At 38.9% G+C, this 12,005-nt stretch overlaps 1 long non-coding RNA gene across 1 annotated transcript; it reads right to left on the minus strand.

The window, feature by feature from the left end:
• Window positions 1–1,235: 1,235 nt before the first annotated feature.
• On the minus strand, window positions 1,236–11,256 carry LOC310728759. The gene is made up of 3 exons (XR_014534331.1): window positions 11,210–11,256; window positions 10,982–11,042; window positions 1,236–1,521 (listed from the first exon to the last, which is right to left on the minus strand). It is a non-coding gene; the product is annotated as an uncharacterized lncRNA (long non-coding RNA).
• Between the last annotated feature and the right edge of the window lie 749 nt (window positions 11,257–12,005).

Here is a 12,005-nt window from a genome sequence, read left to right on the forward strand (position 1 = left end):
ACCTCTTTATACCTGATTGAAATGTTTTACTTTTATGATTTGGTACACATAATTCACTTATAGGGTACAGGCTCTTTGTTGGTACCTTGACTCATGAAAGCTGTTGAAGGATGGCAGAGCTTTCTCTTCCAAAGTAATATACTGAAAAACTTACTATTTATTGTTCAGGGCTCAGACACAGTTTTTAAAGGAGCAGATCTGGATTGTACAAAGGATATCTATCTATCTATCTATCTATCTATCTATCTATCTATCTATCTATCTATCTATCTATCTATCTATCTATCTATCTATCTATCTATCTATCTATCTATCTATCTGTCTGTCTGTCTGTCTGTCTGTCTGTCTGTCTGTCTGTCTGTCTGTCTGTCTGTCTGTCTGTTATCTATCTATCTGTCTGTCTGTCTGTCTGTCTGTCTGTCTGTCTGTCTGTCTAAAGTCTAAAGTCTAAAGTCTAAAGTATAAAGATACGTCAGATCTTTGTTGATGGTAAACACTTAATAACTATGAAGGTGGCAGTTACAGAAGGGAATGACACGATTTGGTGTCTCTTTCGGTTCTCAAAGCTGATAGTAAAGCTGAAGCAGTGTAAGGACCTGTGTGATTTTGGCACCGGACAAATTGTGTTATCTGGATGACTGGATCAGAGCATCTTCAAAACAGCAAGTCTTGTGGTGAGAACCTACCACTGGTTTAAGAAGGGACTAACCCAAACAAAACCCGAAGCTCCTACAATAGACACATGGGAAATAGACAATGGAGCAATGGAAAAAGACGACCTGGTATGAAGAATCACGTTTTTTTTTTTTTTTACATTATTTGGACAGTTAGGCACGTGTGTTTTGCAGGCTGACGAAGGCAGTGTGATGCTCTAGGGCTTCTAATGGTGTTCACTAATGCCAGGATAATTCTCACTATATATTGCATACATTGTTCAGGGATGGTTTAAGGAACATTTAGGGTTCACCATATATTTACATATATATTCTTGATAGCAGAATTAGTTGATTTGTTCGCTAGATTTCTACTTCTACTCCTGTCTTGGAGCGGTGAAACACAAGATGCAGATGTAGAACCATCCTTACAGTCACACTGTCTTTCTGTATTTTTTCAGCCAATCTTTTCTTTTCTATATTGACGATGTTTCTACCTAGTGTGCTTCGCTGACGTCAAAAACAAGATAATAAGAAAGTGCTCTGCATTTGTTGCTATAAAGAAAGGACACACTAGTGATATGTCAAAAAGAACAGTGTGTGAGTGGCCGCATTGGCATCGCATGCACTCATCCTTCCAAGAAATGTAGGAAAATTTAAAGTTTTGTAATGTTTACAGGTTTTAATAAATTTCTGATCAGATCAGCTCTTTTGTATCATCTCCACAGTGGTCACATAAATTAAGGAAATGTGACATCATGCAAAAAACAGCTTACTGTTAGAGTTGAGGGAGAACTTTATGATCCGGAGCTCTGACTGTGCCGTGCGATAGACTGACCCCATCACTCACTGCCTGCTGCTCTGAAACCTGCGGAGAGAAGGTGAGGGGGTTCACTGTTCATGTTCCATAAACAGACCACAGAAACTAAATCTATAATCTGAATATATATATATATATATATATATATATATATATATATATATATATATATATATATATATATATATATATATATATATATATATTATACCTGTGACTTTTCCTCTACATAAGTAATTCTCAGAATTGTAACATGATATTAATGCTGCTTTCCTTTCATGGAACAACTATCAGTTCAGAGAAGAGATGTGAGGAAACACTAACATATGGTATTATTTGTTCTTAGACAGTATTGCAGTAAGAATCAGTATAATACAGTATAAGTAAGAATCAAATATTCAGTAGAATCAATTAAGTATTCGATTACAATTGTCTACACATCACATACACATAATTTAAAACATTACATACAGTACATTGGACTAATTGTAGCTCCAAAGGGTTTTTTCTCTCCATTCAGAAACAATGCCTTTATGAACATGGAATTTCTTAACAATCAGTCCTGGGATAAACTAAATAAAAATAAAAATCCTGGCAGCTTAGAGTTCTCATGGTATACTTCATGTGTAATCCAATAATAAAACCCAACTGTGCCAGTTAATAAGAAGCTTTCATTCTGGAGGATTTCTGAACTCAGTGCCTCTGTACCACTGGACATGTGGAAAAGGTGGAGGGGAATGTTTCTGGGCCAAATGCTCCCCAGTTTACACTCAGTTCTGGTTTCAGAATTATGGTCCCTCAGACCTTGGAATCTAATCACCCGAAACACATGACAATCACGATAGGATTGTTTATACAGACTTCAAAAAACAGTCTGATTTGATACAAACCCTGGCAAAGTAAAGCAATGCTTATCCAATACCGAATATCATACAAATTTGGATGATCTGCAGTACAGAATTTACCCCTCATTAACTTTAGTGTTACAGATTGGTGTGGTTTTATAGTGAGGGTCCAAAATCACAAATGTTTTAAGTTATTTTGCCTCTGTACACCACCAAAGTGCATTGAACTTTAGGGCCAAATCAACAATTTCGTACCCTCTTACAAAGAAATAATTTCACTTTGGCTAACTCACTGCAGAATTCTGTGAAATAAACCTCTTTACAGCAACCAGCCCAATTCATGAATGTATATTCAGATTGCTGGAAAACTGCTAATAAAAAGTCCTGCCCAAGTCAAGTCAAGCTTTGTCATTTCTACCATATATAGCTGATGCAGTACACAGTGAAATGAGACAACGTTCCTCAGGAACCCTGGTGCTACATACAACAACATAAAGCTACATAACAGAAAACAAAGCTAAGGACTAAAGTGTGTCCTTGCCACATAAAGTGCATCGTGTGCAACCGAGTGCAAACAGTGCAGACAAAAAACAGTGCAGACAGACAACACATGACAGGGTGGGACAGATACACAAAACACAAATAAAGCGCCGACCAGTAAACCTACTGTATACTCTGAATATACAGTAATGTGCAAAAGAGGATTATAAAGGACTATAAACAAGAGAGTATTTGTAAACAAACACAATGCAGCACAAAAATAGCAGTAGCAGCAGTCGAGAGGTGCAAAAAGAGCATTTAAACAGTATAACATGATTAAATATAAATTATGAATAAATGGTGGTGGAATGTATTGAGATGAGTAATGAGCGTGTGTGTTGAGTTCAGGTTGTACAGTTCAGTAACACACAGTTGAGTGAGTGTGTGTGTCTGTCTGTGTGTGTGTGTGTATGTGTGTGTGTGTGTGTGTGTGTGTGTGTGTGTGTGTGTGTGTGTGTGTGTGTGTTCAATTTCAGTTCAGGTCTATGTGTTAAGGAGCTTGATGGCTTAAGGCAAAAAACTGTTGCACAGACTGGATGTAATGCCCGAATGCTTCAGAACCTCTTTCCTGATGGCAGGAGGGTAAAGAGTGTGTGGGGTCATCCACAAGGCTTTGCAGATGCAGCGTGTGGTGCAAATGTCTGTGATAGAGGGACCTCTGTAGATATCCTCTGAAGGATCTTGCGATCCGAGTTCCCAAAACAGGCAGTGATGCAGCTGCTCCGGATGCGCTCAATTGTCCCTCTGTAGAACAAGGTTAGGAATGGGGGGAGGGAGATGAGCTTTCCTCAGCCTTCTCAGGGAGTAGAGACGCTGCTGGGCTTTCTTGGTGATCGAGCTGGTGTTGAGTGACCAGGTGAAGTTCTGTGCCAGATGTATACCAAGAAATTTGGTGCTCTTGACCGTCTCCACGGAGGGTCCATCGATGATCATTGGAGAATGGCCACTTTGTGCTCTTCTAAAGTCAACAACCATCTCTTTAGTTTTGTCAACGTTCAGAGACAGGTTGTTGGCTCCATACCCAACTGTTTACTGTTTCACCTCCTCTCTGTATGCTGTCCTTCCTACCACGGTTGTGTCATCGGCGAACTTGATTATGTAAACAGCAGTGTGGTGGTGCTGGAGATGTTGTCGGATCCGGACTGACTGAGGTCTCTCAGTCAGCAAGTCCAGGATCCAGTTGCAGAGGGAGGTGTTTAGGCCCAGTAGGCTTAGCTTCTCAATCAGGTGCTGAGGGATGATTGTGTTGAATGCTGAACTGAAGTGTATTACCAGCATTCATACGTAAGTGTCCTTATTGTCTAGGTGGGTGAGGGCCAGATGGAAGGTCGCAAAGATGGCATTGTCAATGGAACGTTTTAAACAATACCAAACTGCATGGGGTCCAGTAAATGTGGAAGCTAGGTCTTGATGTGCCTCATGACGAGCCTCTCAAAGCACTTCATCATGTTGGGTGTGAGTGCGACGGGGCGCTAGTCATTGAGGCAGGAGACTGTAGACTTCTTCGGCACGGGGACGATGGTCGTAGGAACAAGGTTGCTGCTTGACAAGTGAGATGTTGAAGATGTCAACGAAAACATCCGTTAGCTGTTCTGCACATTCCCTGAGCACTCTGCCAGGAACGTTGTCTGGTCCAGCAGCCTTCAGTGGGTTGACTTTGCATAGAGTTTTCCTCACTTCAGCTGTGGCTAGACAGAGCACCTGGTCACTGAGAGAAGGGGTGGTCTTCCTTGAATCCACGTTGTTCTGCACCTCAAACCGGGCGTAGAAGTCGTTCTGCACATCTAGGAGAGAGGCGTCATGGTCTTGTAGTTTGTGAAACGTCTGGATGCCGTGGCACATGCGCTAGGTGTCTCCTCTGTCCTGGAAGTGGCTGTGGATTCGCTTGGCATGTGCATGCTTCGCCTCTCTGATGGAATGGAACAGTTTGGCCCTTGCTGTTTTTAAGGCCGTCTTGTCCACTGCTCTGAAGGCGGAGTCTCTTTTTTCAGGAGCGCACACACTTTTGTGGTCATTAACGGCTTCTGATTGGAGTGTGTACTAATGGAGTCTTGGAGATGGTCACATGATCAATGCACTTGCTGATGTAGCTGGTCACTGATTATGTGTACTCCTCCAAGTTGATGGAATCGCCTTTGGTTGGCAGCCTCCCAGTCATCTCCCAGTCAGTGCATTCAAAACAGTCTTGAAGAGCAGAGGTGGCTCCTGCTGGCCAGGTTTTTACCTGTTTCAGAACCGGTTTAGAGCGTCTGATAAGCGGTCTGTATGCTGGAATTAGTAGCCGGGGTGGGGGACAGGGCTCCGCATGATACGTGCTAGGGATGTTTGTGTCAACAAGATTCGGTGTGTCTGTCCCTCTCGTTCCAAAGTCCACCTGCTGATGGAGAGATGAAGTCTTACCACACAGAGTGGTAAAACAAGATTTTAAAAGATTAAAACAAGATTCTTTGGCAGATAAATACCAGGGTTACTTGTGACAGAATTATAAAAAAAGAGTGGATTATAGAAAAGGAAAGGAAGGGATTGTGATCCAAAGCATACCACATCATCTTTCACATGGAAGGCAGTGTTGTGGCATAGGCATGTACGTGGTGGTATCAAAACGTTTCAAGATCAATGGTGTTGAACAAAGAACAAACATGAAATTCTGCTTGAAACAAAAAAAGAAACATTATATACGTTTGACATACGGCGATGCTGCAACGAGTGGTTTAAGTGGCACGCATTAAACAATGTGGAAACCATTCAGCAACTTGTGCATGATGATCATGAAGAAGCATGACAAATTTACATGTCAATAATGGTTCGAAAACTGAACCACTGAGTCTTTCAGTAATTGTGAAGCACCCACGTACAAGAACTATTGCTAGGTAAAACACAAAATATACAAACATGGAAACAATATAAACATAATAAACAACACTACTTACTACTTGGATGTTAGATAAAATACATGACTTGAACCAGTTATGGTGTATAAACGTGGTTCAGGTTTTTGTCATTATGCCACTGTATGACATCACACATGCCAAAAGGTTCAAGCTATTTGTTGGTACCTTGAATAGTAAAGGCAGTAGGAGGCAGATTATTTTTTATTTTTTTTGCAAATCCCCAAATATATGGAACAACATTCCAGTGCTTTGGATTTAGACCTCAGTGTTTAAGTTAAGGTTAACAGCAGGATGTAACTCTGTAGAATAAGATGTTGGTCTTTTGATCAGAAGGTCAAGAGTAGAAATCCCAGCACCACCTTGCTGCCATTGCTAATGCCCTTGAGCAAGGCTCTTAACCCCCACCTGCTCAGTTGTATAAATAGGATAATTGCCACTCCAAGTATGGATGTCTGCTAAATAATGTGAATGTAAATGTAGGTTTGAAGTACATGTAGTAACACATTTGTAAATCATTTTTCTTAGGTAATTGGGCAGAAGTGTTTTGTGGAACTGGAATGATTAACAATGATCTAACTGTAATGAATGGACATTGGGTGTTGAGAACGAGGATCGGTTCCCTTTGGAGTCTGGTTCTTTTCAAGGTTTTTTCCTCATGAAGTCTCAGGGAGTTTTTTTTTTTTCAACACAATCACCACTGGCTATCATTCATTATGGATAAACTTATAAAGAACAAAATAAAGCGTTTTACACATAAAAATTGAATTGAAATTGGAATGTATGGTGTCAATCCCCACTCTCAGACCTTCACTCAGGTTCATTAATGATGTGTCACAGGCTTGACACTTTATATATCATAAATTTTATGGAAAAAAGCATTGGGACACCTGAGTTTCCCAACCATATGTGCTTCTTTCCCAAACTGTCATTACAAAGCTGAAGGCACATAATTGTATCAGACATTGTATGTAGGAGCATGACATTTTCCCTTCACTTCAAACTAGGAGACCCAAACCTGTTCCAGCATTACAAAGCAGATGTCATAAAGATATGATTGACATGGCTAGGAGTAAAACATCTCCTGCTACTGACCTCAACCCTATTGAACACCTCTGGAATGAATTAGAATGCTGACTGCACCCCAGGCCTTCTCACCTCACCTATATCAGTACCTGACTTTACTAACACACTTGTAGCTGAATGAATCTCCTCAAGTACACTCCAAATTCTAGTGCAACATCTTCCCAATCGGGACTAAATATGGAATGCTCAAAAAACACAAGCAGGTGTTCACAAACTTTGGAAATGTAGTGTATATAAATTTTGTCATATCATAATAATCTCTCTCTCTCTCTCTCTCTCTCTCTCTCTCACTTTCTCTCTCTGTCTGAAGGATACTTAAAAGTGAGAGGTTCACCACCTCGAGGAGCAAATACTTATTCCAATAAATATTCAAATCACAGAAACCATCTCATGTATAAGGAGTGTTCTTAAATGCAAAAAACATGACTGCACATGTATGAGTCGTTCTGCTTGAACGATTGTAAACCATTCAAAATAATTGCTTCCCACACTTGAAAGGTTAACCCTCATCATTATCGTATGTACTCAGAAGCAGTATAGTCGGTATTGGCAATGGATCCTGTTGACACTGATAACTGATGAAGGAAGGTCAGCGATTACGTCAAGTGGAGGCTGTGCCCGACACTGTGGAGGTGTGTGTTCACTAAAGCACTCATCCAGAACAACATGAATCCACATTACATTATTGCTGCGCTTCAGTGAGGTCGCTGACTCAAACACCAGGACTCATTGTATTTACAAATCACTGTTTACTTAGAGACATTTCAAAGCCAAAAAAATGTCAATGACACCAATTCAGATTCATTTGCCAGCAATTTCTGAGATGGACAGAACAGAGAAGAACAGACTGTAATTCACATAAGGAAGCTTTAGGTTGGAGTTGTGAGGAATTTTTAATGCATAGTGTATTTTAATGCATAGTGTAGTGTTTACCTTGCAGCTTTAAAGAAATACAAAAAAAAACTAAAGACTCACTAAAAAGCACAATTTGAAAACACGTTTTAAACTTTCTAGAAGGATTTCTATGAGAAACTTGCAGTCACCTGGTTCTTTCTAGTCGCTGGGAATGTTTTTAAAACACATTCTTGATCCCTACATTAGACATTTCATACCTTTACCATGACACATCTATTGATTCATGCTTTCCTGGCTTTATTTAAACTTTCAGCAACAATTTGACCGGGCTTGCCAAATGTTGTCGCTTGTAACAGGTCAAGGATGTTCAAAGCGGTTGCCAAATGATAAAAATCCCTCTCCATTTGTAAGAAAAAAAAAAAAAAAAAAAAAAAAAAAAAAAAGATTATGAACTCTGGAAGAATTCTCAGTCATGCAAGGTATTTCAAAGAGCCAAACAGTTTTAATCAGAAACAGGAAGCAGGTAAAGATAATAACCGTCAGGATGGTTGTAAAGCAGAACCTCATAGAATCAATGCGAGAGTCTGACACTTACAGTTTTGTTTATTAAGGTACAAAGAATTAGAAATTAGGAATAGATTTTGTTTTCTGGCTCAAACATCAACCAGGGAGTCATGTTTCACAATAGCGGTGTAGTGATGAGGCATATCACATGCTACCAATAATTAACTTATCAGGTCTGGAACATTCACATCATGCTGAGTCACCCTGAGTAACCCTACTTCAAACAGCGCACAGAATGATAATAACATATATAGCAGACTTCACTTGTGGTTAATTAGATTGGTTTAATTAAAATGAAAGTCATTCAAATATATTGAAATTCAGAGCCTTTATACAAGTTTATGGGTTTCTCTCCTCTAAACAGGGAGAGTGCTGAGTGCTGGCTACTGAAGCTAATACACTGACTAGGCATAAGTACCTCAGGGAATTGGGGTAAAAATACATGCTACATATTGTGCAATTGATTTAATGATTTTTTTCAGGTTTCTCACAATATTTTAATACTCATAAAAAAGAATATTTTTACATTTATAGCTTACATTTAAAAATAATAATTTATAATAACAATTTATAAATGTATTATGTGTAATAAGTTTATGAATTTGCATAAGTTTATACGTTTTTCACCGCATTATTTGTGTAAAGCTGCTTTGAGATGATGTTCATTGTAAAAAGCGCTATACAAATAAAAATGAATTGAATTCAATACGTTGATGAAAAGTTAGATTCCTGCATTTTTCTGATCTCAAAAAAAAAAAAAAAAAACAGAACAATAAGAACAAAATAAACACCAAAAAACAAAAACAAAAATCATAAAAGAATTAAATAGTCTGAGGCTTCAATTATTGTTAATATTGTTCTCTAAAACAGCTTCACAGAGATAAATTTGAATGTATAAGTTGGTTTCTTATAATTGTATGTTTATCGCTAATGAGTGAGCCAGGAGTGACTGTGGTGAAGAAAAAAACTCTCTGAGAAGACATAAAAAAGTAACCAAGAGAGTAACCAGACTCAAAAGGGAACTCATCCTCATCTTCAACACTGAATGTTCATTCATTACAGTTCAATCGTTGTTGAGGTGTGCAGATTATCTACCATACAATCTAACATACATACATACATACATACATACATACATACATACATACATACATACATACATCATTATTCATTTGGACTTGACCCATTTAACTAAAACCAACTATTTCTGAAGCCCATCTTACTAATATAATAATAAGCTACACAACATGCCTTCCTCCTGTCCAGGATCCAAGAATAGCAAAGCACATTTTCAGTCCCGTGTTTTTGGAGCAAATGAGTAACTTGTTTTGAGTCAGTAGCAGTATCAGTGTGTTGTGTCAGTATCAGTGTTATGCAGTTACATAACGGTTTGCTTCAGTGCTGGAATATGACGGTCGTACCTCAATGCCGAACCGAACCACAGTCGCATCCCTTATAATCCCCCATACACCCAGACACTAATGCTGCTACTGACTCAATGCAAGTTATTCATTTGCTCCAAAAAAAGACGGAACTGAAAATGTGCTTTGGTATTTGGTATAGTCTATGTACAGGATGGATTAAAGGACAGGCCAAGGTTCAGTGATCATGAATGCGTTTGGACACTGTAGGACTTTTATCAATTTATCTAATGCTGTAGGATGTGTCTGATTGGTGAGATTATTAATGTGTGTGTGTGTGTGTGTGTGTGTGTGTGTGTGTGTGTGTGTGTGTGTGTGTGTGTGTGTGTGTGTGTGTGTGTGAGACAGAGAGAGAAAGAGAGAGAAGGCACTATTTTTTTGTATCCAGTAAAAATAATGTCTCTGAATTGACCAGAGTTACACCATCTCCTAGGCTTTGTCAACTTCTACAAATGCTGCATTTAGGAATATATCACAGTGCCACTCTACATCTTCTTGTACCACCAAAACAGCTCTGATCCATTCAGATCTGGACTCCACAAGACCTTTGAAAGTGTGCTTGTTTGTCAAACATTAATGCTAAAACCCAAGGTTTCCCATCAGAACATCATTCGGGACATCACCCAGAGCATTGCTCCAACCATCAAATTTTAATCTCACCATGGACCTCATGTCCTCCATGGATACTCTACATGGCCAAAAGCATGTCTGACCAGCATGTCTGACTGATTAATTCCTCCTTTTCTGTTATACAATCTCCACACTTCAGATTTTAGAGTGTCACTATGTGGATTTGTGATCATTCAGCCACAAGAGCATTAGTGAGATCAAACACTGATGTAGCATTGAGAAGGTCCGGAGTTCAGTCAGAGTTTTAGTTCATCCCAAAGGTTTTCTGTGGGGTTGAGAAGGTCAGGGCTTTGTGTAGAATACACACACATTGCATTTCCTCCACTCCAACCTAAACACACTATGTTTGTCTTCATGGAGCTTGCTTTATATAGAGGTGCATCATCATGATGGAACAGTGTTCTGGAACCATAAATTAACCACTAGTCTCAAGATATTACTTATCCTCATCAATACAGTTGACTTTGTCCTCATCCTGAATTGTCCTGTGTTCTTTCTTATGTTCAACTTTGAAATGCATTCTGACTTGTAGCTTTGATTCTTAGTCTCGCACCAAGCAGGAGCCTCACTTTCATTTTTGCAACTGAAGTCACTGCCCATGGAATCTGGATTATTTGATTTGTTCCTTGTCTGTTTGGGAGCATTAGCAATAGCTGAAAAAATGCAATCGTGACCAAACCTCGAATCGATCTTCTGCAGGTCAACAACCTCCAGAAGGAAGTAGCATCACAATGAGGCACCTGTGACATAAGGCAAAGCAAAAAGAAAAAAACAGACTGGCTATTGACCAACGGTTTCAACTTCCACGTTCTACACAGAAAACTTTGTCCAAGTAACAGTGAAGCAACTTCACATGATCATATTTCACAGACTCCAGAACAAAACAGAACAGAAGAGGACACATTACCTGTAGACGTGTGTACTGTAGAAAAGGTCCTCGTGAGGGTGTGGTGTGTTATTAAAGAATCCCATGTCCTACAAAAAAAACAAAAAAAAACAAGCAAATGATGTGTTAAGAATAGGGACATTATGTGCACAGAGATGTTGCACTTCATCATCTTACATTGTTTGGCAAACCTTTTGTTTATGTGTAGAAATGAATGGCAGTAGAACAAAATAGGGAAGAAAAGTGTAGAAAAAGGTCTAAAAAAGATTTGAGTTTCTAATTTTAGTGAATACCAATTATAAATATGACCATATTCAAGATTCAACCCTGGTGTACAAGATTAATTCGTTCCCATATCCTCGTACTCGTACTGTTTATTTTTCAATAAGAATTGATGTAAAAGCAATTAATTAATAATAGGGTTTTTTTTACAACCTTCTTTCCAGGGCCATCACTACACTTCTTGAGACCCGTGATGCTAAACTTATAATGAAATAAAACAAAAACATTATAAAAACCAAACAAAAAGCACAATATTCACACAGGAGAATGACGAGAACACACTCCAAACAATGTCTATGAAACGACTGAGCATGAAGCGTGGGGACGGAGGTGACGGGCGACGAGTAGAACATGTGACTGGAACTTAGACGTCAAAAGAAACGCTCCTCTTCCCGAAATATGCTCCCACAAAGATATTTACTAATAAAACCGCTCGTAGACCGATATTCATGTACTACAAAGCACTCGTACACCGGGGTTCCACTGTATATATATTATTCATATTATTATTAATATTACAGAACTTTTCTGTTGA

The sequence above is a fragment of the Silurus aristotelis genome, assembly GCF_946808225.1.
Source record: "Silurus aristotelis genome assembly, chromosome: 7".
Lineage (NCBI taxonomy): Eukaryota > Metazoa > Chordata > Actinopteri > Siluriformes > Siluridae > Silurus > Silurus aristotelis.